Here is a 17,644-nt window from a genome sequence, read left to right on the forward strand (position 1 = left end):
CAAGGCCCATCTGTATGCTGCCTACAAGAGACTCACTTCAGATGTAAGGACACACACAGACAAAGTAAAGGAAGGGAAAAAGTTATATCATGCAAGTGGAAATCAAAAGAAAGCTAAGGTAGCTGTAATTATATCAGAGAAATAGACTTTAAAACAAAGACTGTAATAAGAGAAAAAGAAGGTCATCACATTGTGATCAAAGGGTCAATCCAACACAAGAATATACCGTTTGGCTCCACTGCCTCCTCCTCTCCAGGCCAAGGAGAGATGGCGGCTGCCGACGGGGTCGGGGAGGCTGTGCAGGGCAGGAAGCAAGGTCAGCCAGAGCCGCTGCCACACTCGCTGCTGCAGGAAGAGGTGGCAGCATCCCCTAAGGAGGACAGGTTCCTGAGCCTGGACTTGCCCACCCATGTCCTGTACAGGGACAGAGCAGAATGGGCTGATGTAGATCCAGTGCTGCAGAATGATGGCCCCAATCCAGTGGTCCAGATCATTTATAGTGAAATATTTCAGGTTGTCTATGATTACTTCTGGGCTGTCCTGCAGCTCGACAAGAGAAGTAAATGGGCTTTTAAACTAACCACAGATACTATTGAGTTAAATGCAGCCAATTACACAGTGTGGTATTTTCAGAGAGTTCTCTTAAAGTCACTTCAAAAGGATCTACATGAGGAAATGAACTACATCATGGCAATAATTGAGGAACAGCCCCAAAACTGTTAAGTTTGGCATCATAGGCAAGTGCTAGTGGAATGGCTGAGAGACCCATCTCAAGAGCTTGAATTTATTGCTGATATTCTTAATCAGGATGCAAAGAATTATCATGCCTGGCAACACTGACAGTGAGTTATTCAGGAATTTAAACTTTGGGATAATGAGCTGCAGTATGTAGACCAACTTCTCAAAGAGGATGTGAGAAATAATTCTGTCTGGGACCAAAGATACTTTGTAATTTCTAACCCCATGGGCTACCATGGTCATGCTGTATCGGAGAGAGAAGTCCAGTATGCTCTGGAAATGATCAAACTAGTACCACATAATGAAAGTGCATGGAACTATTTGAAAGGGATTTTGCAGGATTGTGGTCTTTCCAAATATCCCAACCTGTTAGATCAATTACTTGATTTACAACTAAGTCACAGTCCCCCATACCTAATTGCCTTTCTTGTGGATATCTATGAAGACATGCTAGAAAACCAATGTGACAACAAGGGGGACATCCTTAGTAAAGCATTAGAGTTATGTGAAATCCTAGCTAAAGAAAAGGACACTATAAGAAAGAAATATTAGAGATATATTGGAAGATCCCTTCAAAGCAAACACAGCACAGAAATTGACCCATCTACAAATGTACAGCAATAACACCATCTAGAAGAACTTGATGGGATGCCTTTACTTTTTTAAGAGACTCTAATGCAGGAGTTAAAAACTAGAGTGATCATTCCCTTTGCCTGTGGTGTAAAATGTTCATTACACAGGTATTGCTTTTTAACATGAACAAAGTGTGATGCTCCTTGGGTGCTGCTGCTATTCAGACTAGTTCTAAGTAATTTGATTCTTTTTAAGCAGAGTAATTCAGGGGAGGGAGAAGAAACAGAACTTTTGTAGTCTTATCAACATTTACTCTAACCCCTTAGCATCAGCTCCCCGCTAAATGGTCTCTGTGTCAGAATTTGCAGTGTTAATATTTGCAGGTAACTCATGTGCAAAGGGTGTAAGTAACTTACATTTCAGTTCAGGAAGCAGGGAATGCAGTTGTTACATTAGAGCTGCTCTGCCACACTCACAGTATCTCACTATCACTGTAACCAACTAATGCCAAAAGGATGGTTTTGTAATAAAACTAGCTGCATCCTAAAAAAAAAAAAAAAAAAAAAAAGAATATACCGTTTGTGAACCTTTATGTACCCACAATAGAAGCAAATATATAAAGCAAATATTGACAGACACAAAGTGAGAAATAGACAGCATACAATAATAGTAGGGGAATTTAATATCATCAATAGATCATCTAAACTTAAAATAAAGAAGGAAACATTGCCCTTAAATGACACATTATATCATAAAGACTGAACAAATATAAATAGAACATTCCAAACAAAAGCAACAGAATACACATTTTTCTCAAGGGCACATGGAATATCTATTCTCAGGATAGATCATATGCTGGGCCACTAAACAAGTCACTAAATTGAAGGACCAAATTGATATCAAGAATCATTTTCAACCACAACATGACAATAAAAATCAATAACAAGAAGAAAACTGGGACATTCACAAAATGTAGAGATTTAACAACATGCTACCAAACAACCAGTGGGTCAAAGAAGAAATTTTAAAAAGAAATTAAAAAATACAATGAGACAAATGAAAATGGAAATACAAAATACCAAAATATTGAGATGCAGAAAAAGCAGGTCTAAGAATAAATTTCCTAGCGAAAAGTGCCTGCCTTTAAAAATAAGACAAATCTTGAATAAACTGCTTAACATTATACCTCAAGGAACTAGGAAAAGGATAATGAATGAACCCCAAGATTAGTACAAGGAGGGAATAGGAAAGATGAGAGCAGAAATAAATAAAAGAGAGACCAAAAAGACAATATAATAGATCAGTGAAATAAAGAGCTGGTTCTTTGAAAAAATAAAGAAAATTGACAAACCTTTATTTAGACTCACTAAAAAAGAGGACTTTAATAAACAAAATCAGAAATTAAAGAAACAATAAAACAACCGATACCACAGAAATGCAAAGGATCATGAGACTACTATATGCCTAAAAATTTGAGACGCTAGAAAAAATGAATAAATTCCTAGAGACATACATCTTACGAATACTAAATCATAAGAAACAGAAAACCTAAACAGACTGATTACTAGTAATGAAGTTGGATCAGGAATCAAAAAATAAAAGTTCTGGACCAGGTAGCTTTACCTGGTGAATTCTATTAAATATTCAAAAAAGAACTAATATCAATCCTTCTTAAACTCATGAAAAAAAAAAAATAGAAGAGGGATCACTTCCAGACTTATGAGGCCCACATTACCATGCTCCCAAAAGCAGACAAGGACATCAAGAGAAAAAAGTACAGGCCAATGTCACTGATAAACATAGATGCAAAAATTCTCAACAAGATATTAGCAAAACAAATTCAATAATACATTCAAAGTCTCAAACACCATAATCAGGTGAGATTTATTCCAGGAATGCAAGAATGGTTCATCTTCTTCAAATCAAAAGTATGTGATTTACCACTTTAACAAAATGAAGAATGAAAACATGATTATCTCAATAGATGTAGAAAAAACACTTGACAAAATTCAATATCCATTTATGATTATAAAAACTCACTAAAGTAAGTGTAGTGGGAACATACCTAGATATAATAAAGCCATTTATGACAAGCCCACGATTAACATCAATGGTGAAAAGCTAAAGCTTTTCCTCTAATATCAGGAACAAGACAAAAATGCCCACTCCCACCACTTTTATTCAACATAGTGTTGGAAGTCCTAGCCAGAGAAATTAGGAAAGAAAAAGAAAGAAGCATCCCATTAGAAAGGAAGAAGTAAAACTGTCAATATTTGAAGATGACAAAATATTATATATGGAATACCCTAAAGAAAGATCAATCAAGATGACAGAGTAAGAGGATGTGGACATCACATCTCCCCCATGAACACATAAAAAATACATCTACATGTGGAAAAATTCTCACTGAAAACTAACAGGAAACTGGCAGCAGGACTCCAGTACAACCAATACTGTAAGGAAGAAACACAGGTTATCAAGTAGGAAGGGAAGAAAAACAATCTTGTTGACATCTGTGCCCCTGGGAGGAAACTCAGAAGAAGGGGAGAATACGTAGCTGGACACCCAACCTAGGGAAGGAGTGGTTAGAGCCACAGATTGGATGCCCGATTCCTGGCATCCAATGGAGGGAAGACAAGCTCCTTGGCTGATTGGAGGACTGCTGGGACTAATAGGAGGGCTGTGGGAAGCTTGGGCTTTGCTCACGAGGAGAGCATGAGCTGACTTGCCCCTGAGGCAGGGTGAAGAGAAGTCTGCTCCACCAGCTACCAGGTTTCCTGTGATCACCTTGGCATGTGCCCAAGCCCTAGCTGAGCAAACACTCTGGTCTTGCTCACCCCTTTCACAGTATGGCACTGGATCTTGAGCAATGACAACCAGAGATAAGACTTGACTGTGGGAGGCAGAGGTAACCTGGTCTTGGGGTGGAGCCTGGGTGGGGCAGCAAGAGCAGCTATTGTTCTTGCTTACTCAGGCAGGGCATCAGAAGTAGCCCAGATCTCTGACAGCAGCCACTCCATGACATCTCAGTCCCCAGTACATGCATAGAGACTACACAGGCACTGTGGTTCCACAACTGGGCAGGAATGGCAGAGGCTAGGGACAGTGATTAGCTATGAGGGTCAAAGGGGACTTGAACCTGAGGCTGATTCTGTGCAGAGTGAGAGAAGTAAATATGAGTGTCTGCCTTGGCAGAGTATCAGGGACAGCTTGGACCTCTGTCTGCAGCAGACATGAGCAAAGAGCCCCCAGATGGAAACAGAACCAACTTGGGCCCAACCCAGTACAATAATAATAAGGGACTTTAACACCCCAGTTACATTAGTGGCCTTAATTGGCACAATAGACCAACAGGATAAGATCTCTACTGGACATTGCATCTCACAATAGCAGAATACACATTCTTTTTAAGTGCACATGGAACATTCCTCAGGATAGATCACATGCTAGGCCACAAAACAAGTCTCAACAAATTAGATAGAATAGAAATTATATAAAGTATGTTTTTTCCAGATCACAAGATTATGACACTAGAAATCAATAGCAGAAAGAAAACGGGAAAAATAAACATGGGAGACTAAACTTGCTACTAAAAAAAAGCAATTGGTAGATAAAGAACTCACAGAGGAAATTAGGAAATACCTTGAGACTAATGAAAATTGAAATCCATTACTCCAAACTCTACTGGATGCAGCAAAAGCAGTTTGAAGAGGAAAGTTTATAATGATACAAGCCTTCCTCAATAAAGAAGAAAAATCTCAAATAAACAGCCTATCACCTAGAGGAATTAGAAAGAGAAGAAGAATAAAAGCCCAAAGTTAGCAGAATGTAGGAAATAAATAAGAGGTCAAAAATAATAGAAAAAATCAATGAAATCATAAGCTTTTTTTTAAAATATAAATAAAACTGATAAGCCTTTAGCTAGGCTCATCAAGAAGAGATAAGGTCCAAATAAATAAAATAAGAAATGAAATAAGGGAAATAAAACCCAATACCTCAGAAATAAAAAATATCATAAGAGAATACTATGAACAGCTATATGCCAACAAATTTGACAACCTAGAAGAAATGGACAAATTTCTAGGACATAAAACCTATGAAGACTTTATCAAGATGAAACAGACAATTTGAACAGATTGATCACTAGTAGTGAAATTGAATTTGTAATTAAAAAAAAAATAGTCCCAGAAATAAAAGTCCAAGACCAGACAATTTCATAGGGGATTTCTACCAAACATATAAAGAAGAGGTTATACCTACCCTTATCAAACTACTCCAAAATATTGAAGAGAATGGAACACTCTCCAATTTATTCTATGAGGCCATATTTACCCTGATACCAAAACCAAAGACACTACAAAAGAGAAAATTACAAGCCAGTATCTCGATGAATATAGGTACAAAACTCCTAAACAAAATATTAGTGAACTGAATCCAACAATATATAAAAAGGATCATATGCCATGATCAAGTTGGGTTTATTACAGGGTTGCAGAGATGTTTCAGTATTTGCAGCTCAATCAACATGATATATCACATTAACAACAACAACAAAAAAACCCCACAGGATTATCTTACAAGATGCAGGAAAACATTTGACAAAATTCAACATCCTTTCATAATAAAATTCTCATCAAAATGAGTATAGAGGGAATATATTTCAACATAATAAACATCTATTAACCTTTATTATGTTACTATAAATATATAAATAAAGGTTAACACACAGTAAACATCACACTCAATGATGAAAAGCTGAGTCTTTCCTCTAAATTCAGGAACAAGACAAGGATGCTCAGTCTCACCATGAACATCACTATGTTCTATTTAACATAGTAATGGAAATCCTAGCCACATCCTGAATCAGCCAAGAAAAAGATATAAAAAATCCAAATTGGAAAAGAAGTAAAACTGTCATTATTTGCAGGTGATGTAATAGTATACATAGAAAACCATAAAGTTTCATTAAAAATTTCTCAAAACTGGCCTTTCTCACCTTCTAAGATGGCCCACACTCTGTCTGCAGAGTGTGTTTCTCTCTAAATAAGTCCACTTCTTACCTACCATTTTGTCTCTCACTGAATTCTTTCTGTGATGAGACATCAAGAACCTAAGCCTCAATAAGTCCAGATACTGGGAATTATAAGCAGAAGCCCCCAGAATTCCAATCTGAAGTCCCACCCATGGAGTGGGCACACTACCTAGGATCCTTCCCAACTGTGGCTCCAGATTACTGTCACTCAGGGCTTCCCAGCTGTTGTTTGGATCTGGAAGGGACATCGGTTTGAGCCCTGGTCTGGGAAGATCCCACATGCCACAGAGCAACTAAGCCTGTGTGCCACAACCACTGAGCCTGCACTCTAGAGCTCACAAGCCACAACTACTGAGCCCATGCACCTAGAGCTATGCTCTGCAACAAAAGAAGCCACTGCAATAAGAAGCCCATGCACCACAGCAAAGAGTAGCCCACTCACCACAACTAGAGAAAGCCAATGCAGCAACAAATACCAAATGCAGCCAATAATAAATAAATAAATTATTTAATTAATTAAAAAAAACTGAAAACTAATAAGCAAATTCAGTAGAGTTGTAGGATACAACTTTGGTATAAGAATTCAGTTGGTTTTTTGTAAGTTGTTTTGAAATTAAAAAGTGAAATTGTTTTGTCAGGATGTCATTATCCTCACATGCAGTTGTGAATAAGCACTCAGTAGCTCAGCTATGCAGAGGCGTTGCTAGAGGCTTATCGATAAGCATGTATTAAGAAGCAAGGGGAGGGCTTCCTAGGTGGCACAGTGGTTGAGAATCTTCCTGCCAATGCAGGGGACACAGGTTCAATCCCTGCTCCAGAAAGATCCCACACGCCACAGAGCAATTAAGCCCGTGTGCCACAACTATTGAGCCTGCACTTTAGAGCCCATGAGCCACAACTACTGAGCCCATGTGCTACAGCTACTGAAGCCCACGTGCCTAGAGCCTGTGCTCTGCAACAAGAGAAGCCACGGCAATGAGGAGCCTGCACACCACAACGAAGAGTAGCCTGCACTCACCACAACTAAAAAGAAAGCCCACGCACAGCAAAAATAAAAGACCCAACACAGCCAATAAAATAAATAAATAAATCTATTTAAAAAAAAAGGAAGCAAGGGGACATTTAGACTATAACTACCAAGAGTTTGCGAGGAATATTCCAGAGCGTTTGATTTGAGCAAGGCAACTCTTTGCTGAAGTAAACAGCTCTCTGCAGATCTTGGAGCATTAGCTCCTGTCTGGGCAAGGCCAATCTCTACTTGGCAGTCATGAACACCATAAGTGGCACTGCAAATCTTATCTGGCCTGTCAACACTGGCATCCTCATTCCCCAGATACAGTACTCTACCAACAAAGGAGTTTATCTTTGCAACAAGAGTTGAAAGTCAGTTTTTGGTTGTCTAAGCTCTCTCTCCTGAAAAGCAACTAATAGAAAGATAAATTGTGGCTCAGTTTGGACTTTAATCCTTTCATCTCCCCTTGCCTGGAAAAATACTGCTATTAATCCCTCATTGGTTTGTAGTTTGTTATTTCTTTATTGGCTTATTAAGAGACATTATCCTGTGTGCTATTAGCTTATGAAATGATTATAATTCCCACAGAGAACCTGTGTTGAATAAAATAATGGCAAAGACCATCTCAGTCTCTGGGCACAATTTGCTTTGAAACAAAACAGTATGTGAGTTTACAAATTTTAATTAATAATTTGTTTTATCTCAGAGAGAAAAAATGATCAAAAAGAAATGCTAACATACTATAAGATTTTTACCACAACAGGAGCACACATTTCTCATCCTACTGTCAGTAATATTATGATTAAAATAATTACATTTTTCTCTTTCTAATTCTATTCTTCTATATTCTACTTCTGTATTTTTAAATTGCCTTACAAATTTATAATGCTATTATTAGTTTCTAAGACTAATGTATATTTGCTTCATTTTTCTTTGATGAAAAATGATTGTTAATTTAGAATCACACAATGTCTTCATTAAAAACATAAGCCTTTAATAGGCAAGTCTTAATCCTGTAAATTATTTAATTATTAATTATTTTTATTGTAAAATTATTATTTATTTTTCTTGGAAAACATTCTAATGCCATATGAAATATCCATTCTTATTACATACTTATAATATGACACTAAGGAATTGGTTATGTATAGGTCTACAACATATTGGTTTGTCTTTTAAAAAGTACACATTTACAAATAAAAAAAGAAAAGAGGGACAATTCACTTTAGAAAAAGAGATAGTTGAGAAATACTGCTGCATGCAATAATTTTCACAAATATTGTGGATAAACACTTTTTTTACATAAACCATATAGTATAGGAACAAAACAGGCCAGGGAGGGAAGGAAAAAATGTAAATCTTTTAGAATGTATTTGAACTTAAATGACTACCAGAATAAAACAAGAAGATATAGTTAAAGGTCCACATGGTAATTTCATGGTAATCACAAATCAAAAACTGCCAAAAAAACCCACAGAAAATAGAGAAAAAGGAGTGCAGGTATCCCATTATAGAAAATGATCAAATCACAAGGAAGAAGCTTAAAGAAAAACAAAAGAACTACAAAACAACCAGAAAACAAGAAATAAACTGGCAATAATTACAGACCTATTAATAATCATTTTCAATGTAGATAGAATAAGTGCTCCAATCAAAAGATATATGCTGGCTGATTGCATAAAACAAACAAATAAACAAACAAAAAACACATCTTCATGGTGCTTACAGTCAACTGACTTCAGAGCTAAAGACACACAAAGACTGAAACTGAAGAGAGAGAAAAAAATTTCATGCAAATGGAAACAAGAAAGCTGGGGTAGCAATACTCACATCAAACAGAAAAACAAAATATACTTAAAAAAAATCTAAAACAAAAGAAAAAGAATTGTATTATATAATGATAAAAGGATTAATACAAAAAGAGGGTATAAACTTTATTAACCTGTATGCATCAGATATGAGGACCTAAATATATACAGCAAATATTAACAGACATAAAAGGAGTAATTGACAATAATGGAATAACAACACAGGACTTTAACTCCCCACTCACACCAATGGAGATCACCCAGATAGAAAATCAGCAGGGAAGTTGTGGTCTTAAATCACATATACCTGTTGGACTTAATAAATAGCTATAGGACATTCAGTCCAAAGACAGCAGAATACACAATCTTTTCAAGTGCATGTGGAACATTCTCCAGGACAGGTAACATGCTAGGCCACAAAACAAGTGTCAACAAATTTAAGAGGATAGAAATTATATCAAACTTTATTTTTACCACAGCAATATAAAACTAGAAATTAATTACAAGAAGAAAAATTGGCAAAAAACAAACACATGGAGACCAAACAACATGTTACTAAGAAAGCAATCGGTCAATGAAGAAATCAAACAGAAAATCTGAAAATAATTTTAGACAAATGAAAATAAAGGCACAACTTCTCAAAATCTATGGTTCACAGCAAAAGCAGTTTTCAAAAGGAAGATTTTAACAATAAGACCCACATCAAGAAATAAGAAAAATCTCAAATAAACAACCTAACCTACCATTTATAAGAGTTAGAAAAAAGAGAACAAAACAAAACAAACAAACAAAAAATAAAGATCAGAGAGGAAATATATAAGAGTGAGACATAAAACTTGATAGAAAAGATCAGTGAAACCAAGAGCTAGGTTTCTGATAAGATAAACATAATTCATAAGCCAGGCTCATCAAGAAAAAAGCAAAAGGATACAAATGAACAGGATAAGAAATGAAACAGAAGAAATCATAACCAATATCACAGAGCTTAAAAAACCATAGACAATACTACAAACAGTTATGTGCCAACAAATTGGACAGTGAGAAGAAATGGATAAATTTCTAGAAACATATACTCTTCCAAGACTGAATGAGGAAGAAATAGACAATGAATAGACTGATCACTGGTAGTTTAATTGAAATAGTAATTAAAACATCCAGGCTGAATCAAAACTGGCTGAACACAAACAGAAGACCTTGGACACTGGAAAAGACTATAAAGATCACTGCATAACTGGGACAAGTGATCTGTGGAGTCTTGGTTCCTTGACCAAAAGTTAGGCCTGAGGCTCTGGGTGGGAGCACTGAGTCCAGGACCCTGGACAGCTAGAGAATTCCCAGCCCCAGGTAAGATTAATCACCAAGAACTCTCACAGAGGCCTCTATCATAATCCAAGGCCCAGGCACTCCCAACTGCCTGCAGCTACCAGCAGTGGATGCCTCACACCAAACAACAAACAAGAGAGAAACACAAAGACACCCATCAGCACACAGACTACCTAAAGTCATACTAAGTTCACAGACACCCCAAAACACACCATCTGACATGGCCCTGCTCATAAGAGGGAAAAGACTCAGCTCTACCCACCAGAATACAGGCACCTGACCCTCCCATTGGGAAGCCTACACAACACACTGGACTAACCTGACAACTGGGGCAGAGAACAGAAGCAACAGGACCTACAACACGGCAGCCTAGGGAAAGGAGACTTCAAATACTGTAAATTAGACAAAATGAGAAGACAGAGAAATATCTTGCAGTCAAAGAAGCAAGATAAAAACATGCAAGATAAAAACATACAGGATCAAATAAATGAAGAAAAAATAGGCAAACTGCCAGAAAAAGAATTCAGAGTAATGATAGTAAAGATGTTCTCATCTTGGAAACAAAATAGAGAAAATACAAGAAACATTTAGCAAGGACCTAGAAGAACTAAAGAGCAAACAGCAGTACTGAACAACACAATAACTGAAATTATAAACATTCTAGAAGGAATCAATAGCAGAATAGCTGTGCCAGAAGAACGAGTAAGTGAGCTAGAAGATAGAATGGTGGAAACAACTGTCACAGAGCAGAATAAAGAAAAATGAATGAAAAGAATGGAAGACAGTCTCAGAGACCTCAGGGATAACATTAAGTGCACCAACATTCAAATTATAGGCATCCCAGAAGAAGGAAAAAAGAAAGGTTCTGAGAAAATATTTGAAGAGATTATAGTCCAAAATTTCCCCTACATGGGGAAGGAAATAGTCACCCAAGGCCAGGAAGCACAGAGAGTCCCATACATGATAAACACAAGGAGAAACACAATGAGACACATATTAATCAAATTAACAAAAATTAAACACAAAGAAAAAGTATTAAAAGCAGCAAGGGAAAAGCAAAGAATAACATACAAGAAAATCCCAGTAAGGTTAACAGCTGTTCTTTCAGCAGAAACTGCAAGACAGAAGGGAGTGGCAGGATATACTTAAAGTGGTAAAAGGGAAAAACCTTCAACCAAGATTACTCTACCCAGCAAGTATCTCATTCATATTCAATGGAGAAATCAAAAGCTTTACAGACAAGCAAATGTTAAGAGAATTCAGCACCACCAAACCAGTTTGACAACAAATGCTAAATGAGCTTCTCTAGGCAGAAAACACAAGAGAAGGAAAAGGCCTACAAAAACAAACCCAAAACAATTAAGAAAATGGTAATAGGAACATACATATCAATAATTACCTTAAATGTAAATGGATAAATTGCTTCAATCAAAAGACACAGACTGGCTGAATGGATATGAAAATAACACCTGTACATATACTGTCTACAGGAGACCCACTTCAGACCTAGGGACACATACAGACTGAAACTGAGAGGATGGAAAAAGATATTCCACGCAAATGGCAGTCAAAAGAAAGTTGGAGTAGCAATACTCATATCAGACAAAATAGACGTTAAGATAAAGACTACTACAATAGACAAGGAAGGACACTACATAATGATCAAGGGATCAATCCAAGAAGATGATATAACAGTTGTAAATATCTATGAACCCAACATAGGAGAACCTCAATACATACGGCAAATTATAACAGCCATAAAAGGAGAAATCAACAGTAACACAATAGTAGTGAAGGACTTTGACACCCCATTTAAACCAATGGACAGATCATCCAAACAGAAAATAAATAAGGAAACAGAAGCTTTAAAGGACACATTAGATCAGATGGACTTAATCAATATTTATAGAACATTCCATCCAAAACCAAAAGTGGCTGCTGTTTGAGGGATGGGTCCCTGGATTACCTGGCTCTGAGAGTCACCGGGGTTTGCATTCACCAGTCCCATAGAACTGTAGGAAACAAAGAAGCAGTTTGTAACTGGCTGTCCTCCTGGGGCTCAGAGCAGAAGGAGCAAAGAGAAATACTCACCTTTTAGTCTTATCCTGAAAAGGGTCTATTTGCATACTTTAAAATTCACTGCAAGTGTCAAACTTCTAATTTAGCATCCTTCCATGGATTGACTGAGAGCCTCCCCAGAAACCCAAGATGCCTTTTTCCCACCCCTTGTCCTCTTCCTCAAGCCTACTCCAAGTTGCTAGTATGTTTCTACAAGAAGCTTGTCCATATATCCACCAGTTTTTGTGGCTGCTGCCCAAGGGACAGGCCACTGGATATTTTGACAGCTATTAGGGTTTGTTTTCATGAGTCCCACAGAACCATACCAAACAAAAAAGCAGTTTTTATGGGCACAGGAGCAAACTCTCCTACTTCCTCACAACTATACAAGCACAGAAGGAACAAGCAAAAATGTCAGTCTTCCAGTTTATCCCTGGAAGGGGCTTAACCACATACTTTCCCAGCTTCCAATCAACCTACCTCCAGGTGCTGACTGTGATCCTCCCCTTTGGGACACTGATCCTCCCCTTGAACATCCTCAACTACTGGGAGGTACCAAGAACAAAGAATGTTGCTTAAACAATCACAGGGTTTGATAGACAATCAAGAACAAGGCTGAGCTGATTGATGAGCTTCATCTTCTATCAAGACTGGGAGATGTGGCTGTCTTCTCTAATGTGCAAAACCAACAGACAGTGAAGGAAATTGAAGAAACAGAGGACTATGTTCTGAACAAAGGAGTAAGATAAAACTTCAGAAACAGACTTTATGGTTATGGAGAGAAGTCATTTACTTGATACAGAGTTTAATAACACTTATAAAGATGTTCACCAAGGTCAGGAGAACAATGCATGAACAAAGCAGGAATTTCAATAAAGAGATAGAAAATGTTTTTTAAAAAACCACCAAACAGAAGTCGCAGATCTGAAGAATACAACAATTGAAATGAAAAATTCAATAGAGGATTTCAATGGAAGACTAGTGGAAGAAAGAATCAGCAAACTTGAGGACAAAATAGTAGAACTCACCTAATCAGAGAAAAAGGAAGAAGAGAAAATAATGAAAAATAATGAAGATAGTTAAGAACCCCACCTTAAAGAACAACATCAAGTGGACCCAGGATATGCATTATAGGGCTCCTTGAAAGAGAAGAGGCAGAGAAAGGGACAGAAAGTTTATTCAAAGAAATAATACTGAGCAAAGTTAGCCTTCAGAATTGAAGGAGAGAGAGAATTTTCCAGACAAGCAAAAGCTGAAGGAGTTCATCACCACTACAACAGTCTTACAAGAAATGTTCAAGGGAGCTCTGTAAGCCGAAATGAAAAGATCTAATTACTAAAAAAAGAAAATATATAAACATATAAAACTCTTTGGGACAGGTAAGTATTAATATACAGTTAAATTCAGACTACTCTAATGTTTTAATAGCAGTGAGCAAAGCATTTATATAACATCCCTTATAACTCATAAATATATCAGGTATAATTCCAGTATGAAGGTCAAAAGATAAAAGTATTGAAAATAACTACAACTGCAAAGAGAACTAAAGGAGCCATGTTTAAAAAATTAGAAGAGAATATGTTAATAAGTCAAGAAATAGAGAAACTCAATAAAGAGCCACAAATTATTTTAAAAAAGGAAGCAAATATAAATTCTGGAATTGAAAACTACAATAATTGAAATGAAAAATTGATTAGAGGCGTTCAATAGCACATTTGAGATAGTAGAAGGAAGAATCTGAAAACTTGAAGATGGATTAATAGAAATCAATGTGAGGAACAAAGAGAAAAGATTTTGAGGAACATGAGTTATGGGAGCCATTAAGCACACCAGCATATGTGGAAAGAGTCTCAGAAAGCAGGGAGAGAAAGAGGAGGAAGGAAAAATACTTGTGGACATAATGGCTAAAAACTTACCAAATTTCATGAAAAACATTAATCTGCAAATTCAATGTTTACTTCTAGTAAAATGAAAGCAAACAGACCTAAGACAAACTCTAAGATACGTCATAGTCGAAGTGTGGAAAACAAGGAAAAAATCTTGAATGTAGCAAGAGAAGAACTGTTCTCCATATACAAGGCAACCACAATAAGATTAATCACTGACTCCCAATCAGAAACAGCAGAGGGAAGGCTGTGGGATGATATATTCCAAGAGCTGAAAGAAAAAAAATTGTCTACCAAGTATTTCATGTCTAGAAAATATATCCTTCAAAAAAGAATCAAAGTAAAAATAATCCCAGATAAGTAAAGACCGTGAGAATTTGCTACTAGCAGTCCAACTTATAACAATTGCTTAAGGAAGCCTTTTGAATTAAAAAAAAAAAAAAAAGCTTGATTCCTAGGTTTGAAAATGCTGAATTGACTTGTTAAAGGATGTGTATGTAACTGTATAGAATGTTCCAAAAGTTTTCATCCAGTTTATTGATTTCAGAAGCAAGGATGATGTAAACTTATGAAAAATTTACTCTGAAGTTTTCACTATTTCAATTTGTTTTATACTTCACAGCATTGTAAATTTCAAATAATTATTGATTTAATTTTTTAAGTCTATGTACCTGAATACAATGAAGATTAACTGAAATTTTCAAATTTTTTTTAATGTTTTCAAAATCCACACAGCTAAAGACGTATGAAAGAAATTTAAGTTCTATCTCTGGGTTGGTGCAACGCACAAGCATACTATGGGGAAAGTTTGGAGTTACAGACAAGGCCATCCTGAGAATAAACATTTCTGGGATTAACCAAAATCACTGGTACAACTCCAGATTTGTAAAAGTGATTGATGCACACAAGCAGATATCTCAAAGGAACCAAGTATTATCTGAGTTCCAGGTGGAATGAATCAAAACTTGAATAATGTCTATATCTAACAGGATGAGGAGGTAGTATGGGAAGTCTCAGAGAAGGTAGATGAATGGAGCTGTGGGACTGCATGTTGGGGAGGGGCCATGGTCCAGCCTCCTCCTCTATTACTCCATCCTCACAATCAGGAGCCCTTTGTGACCAGACCACAGCTCTATGACGTGGGCCTAGAACTTTAGTCCCCAAGTACACACCCTGTGCTCAGTTGGCTGAGGGCAGCAGTGTGATTCAGAGGATGGAGAATCCTCTCTTTTCTCTGAAAAGCACTTTGATACTTGGCTGAACTCCAGTTCCACTTCCTGGGTGATTGATACCATCCTTGTCTTTCAGTGTGGACTGGGGCTCTTTTTGCTGTTACTTCCCTACCTCCAGAATAATCCATCCTTACCACCTCCTAGGAAACATGGAAACATCAGGAAGGTAAGGAACTCTTGGCCCAGACCCACAAGCACAGGATTCTCTCTCCTTTTTTATTATTATTTCCACTTTTCTGAATCAACTAGAAACTCCTGAGATAGGAAAGAATAGGACATCTAATCTCAAGAAAGAATAGAACATCTTCCCTTTGGGGACAAGCCAGCCTGGTCAGGCGATAGAGTGAACACTAGGATTTCTATCTAAAGATCTCAGACCAGTAGTCCCAGTGCGGCAGGGGGCTCCAGGGCAAGTCCCAAACACAGTGACCAGAGGCCAAGGACTGGATACTGAGTTCATCTCAGCCAAAGGACAGGCCCTGAGCACTGGTTCACCAGCCGTGAACAGGTGTGTTGGACGAGGGCTGACCTGCTGGAAGTGCTGAGAGCTTCAGAGCAGGGGCTGGAGTGGAACCCTGGCCTCAGGAAACAGATTTACTTGCTGGAGCTCAGATTCACCCATAGGTCTGAGAATGCGTGTGTTTCTTGAGCAGAGAAACAGTGACAAAAGAAATCCAGGGTGAATCTCACATTCAAAATCCTTTATGTTCTTCAAAGAATGAAAACAGAAAATATTTTTATCCATTTTAAAAATGAGTGAAAGGAAAGAAAAACCATAGAGCTGTGTTTAGAGCTGTGTTAGTTAAATGCAGAAAGTCATATTATGCATGGACACTGAGCATAGATGCTTGTCTAGAGAGGGGAGGGTGAGAATTGGGTCCCAGGTCCTCGTTTTTTCTGTCTCTCAGCATCAAAAGGATCTGAGGGAGAGAAGCAACAGTAAGAAGAAAAATGGAGCTTTGAAAGGTAAGTTCTGCCCTTCAGCCCTGTGTGCCCTAAGCACTAGCTACCACCTCTCCCGGCCCTGAGGGCCGAGCTCCATGGGTTCTGAGGAGGCCAGGGGCAGGACCTGTCCCTCAGGAAACAGAACCCTCAGGGAGGCTCCTGGGAAAGAGAGCAGAACCCAGATACTTCTCAGATTCTGTGTGCAGAATGAAGCCGTGAGGGGCCTAGAAAAGGCCCAGCAGAGACATGTGGGCTGTATTGGAACAATATCACCTGGATTGGGGTGTGGGACCTCCAGGTCTGACCATGGACAAGTTGTTTAACTTTGCTGAGTTTCCTCTGTGAGGTGACCACTGCCAATTCTCCTCAACAGGGAGGATGTGAGGGCAGCGAGGGGTAATGGACATGGAAGCACTTTGTAAATGATAAACCCTTTCATGAGCTTCACCATCACTGTCAGGGATCATGTGGCCTTGGACGCTGGTGCTTGGCCTCCAGTCTCCCAAGGGTGTCCCCTTAAAGGGACACTGCACTCAGCCTCCTGTAAGACCCCAGGCCCCTGCCTTCACCACCATGACCCCGTCTGCTGATTTCCAGCTTGCAGAGAGTGCCTGGAGGAGCTGGAAGAGGTTCGGGACTTGATTTCACTCCTGCAAAGGTAAAGAATCTTCCCCTCCTCTCCTGGGTTCTTCTTCCTCCCAGAGCCTATGGTGTGACCCAGGGCTGCAGGCAGCCTGGGGCTGAGCTGGGAGGGGGAGCCCTGGGGGCGGGTATGGCTAAAGCCCTGGGCTGAGGGACAGCAGGAGCCCTGTGATGTCAGCATGGGGGCCGCGTGGGGCCGAGGGCTGCACGTGCCCACTCATGCCTGGCCTGCCCAGCCCTCCTGGCCCCAGCAGCTCCCGGCTGCAACTTGTGCCTCCTGTCTCCTGCAGCCACCTGGGGAGGCTCCCGGACAAGGGCGGCTTTCATCAGCTCTCTTGTCAAGATCCCCCTGGCGAGGTGTACACTGCAGTGCCAGCTGGAGCCCACCAGCCATG

General features: G+C 38.5%; 1 pseudogene; it reads left to right on the plus strand.

The window, feature by feature from the left end:
- The first annotated feature begins 267 nt into the window (after positions 1-267).
- On the plus strand, positions 268-1,427 carry LOC130846428 (protein farnesyltransferase/geranylgeranyltransferase type-1 subunit alpha-like; annotated as a pseudogene).
- The last annotated feature ends 16,217 nt before the right edge of the window (positions 1,428-17,644 follow it).

Source organism: Hippopotamus amphibius, chromosome 2 (assembly GCF_030028045.1).
Source record: "Hippopotamus amphibius kiboko isolate mHipAmp2 chromosome 2, mHipAmp2.hap2, whole genome shotgun sequence".
Taxonomy (NCBI): Eukaryota; Metazoa; Chordata; class Mammalia; order Artiodactyla; family Hippopotamidae; genus Hippopotamus; species Hippopotamus amphibius.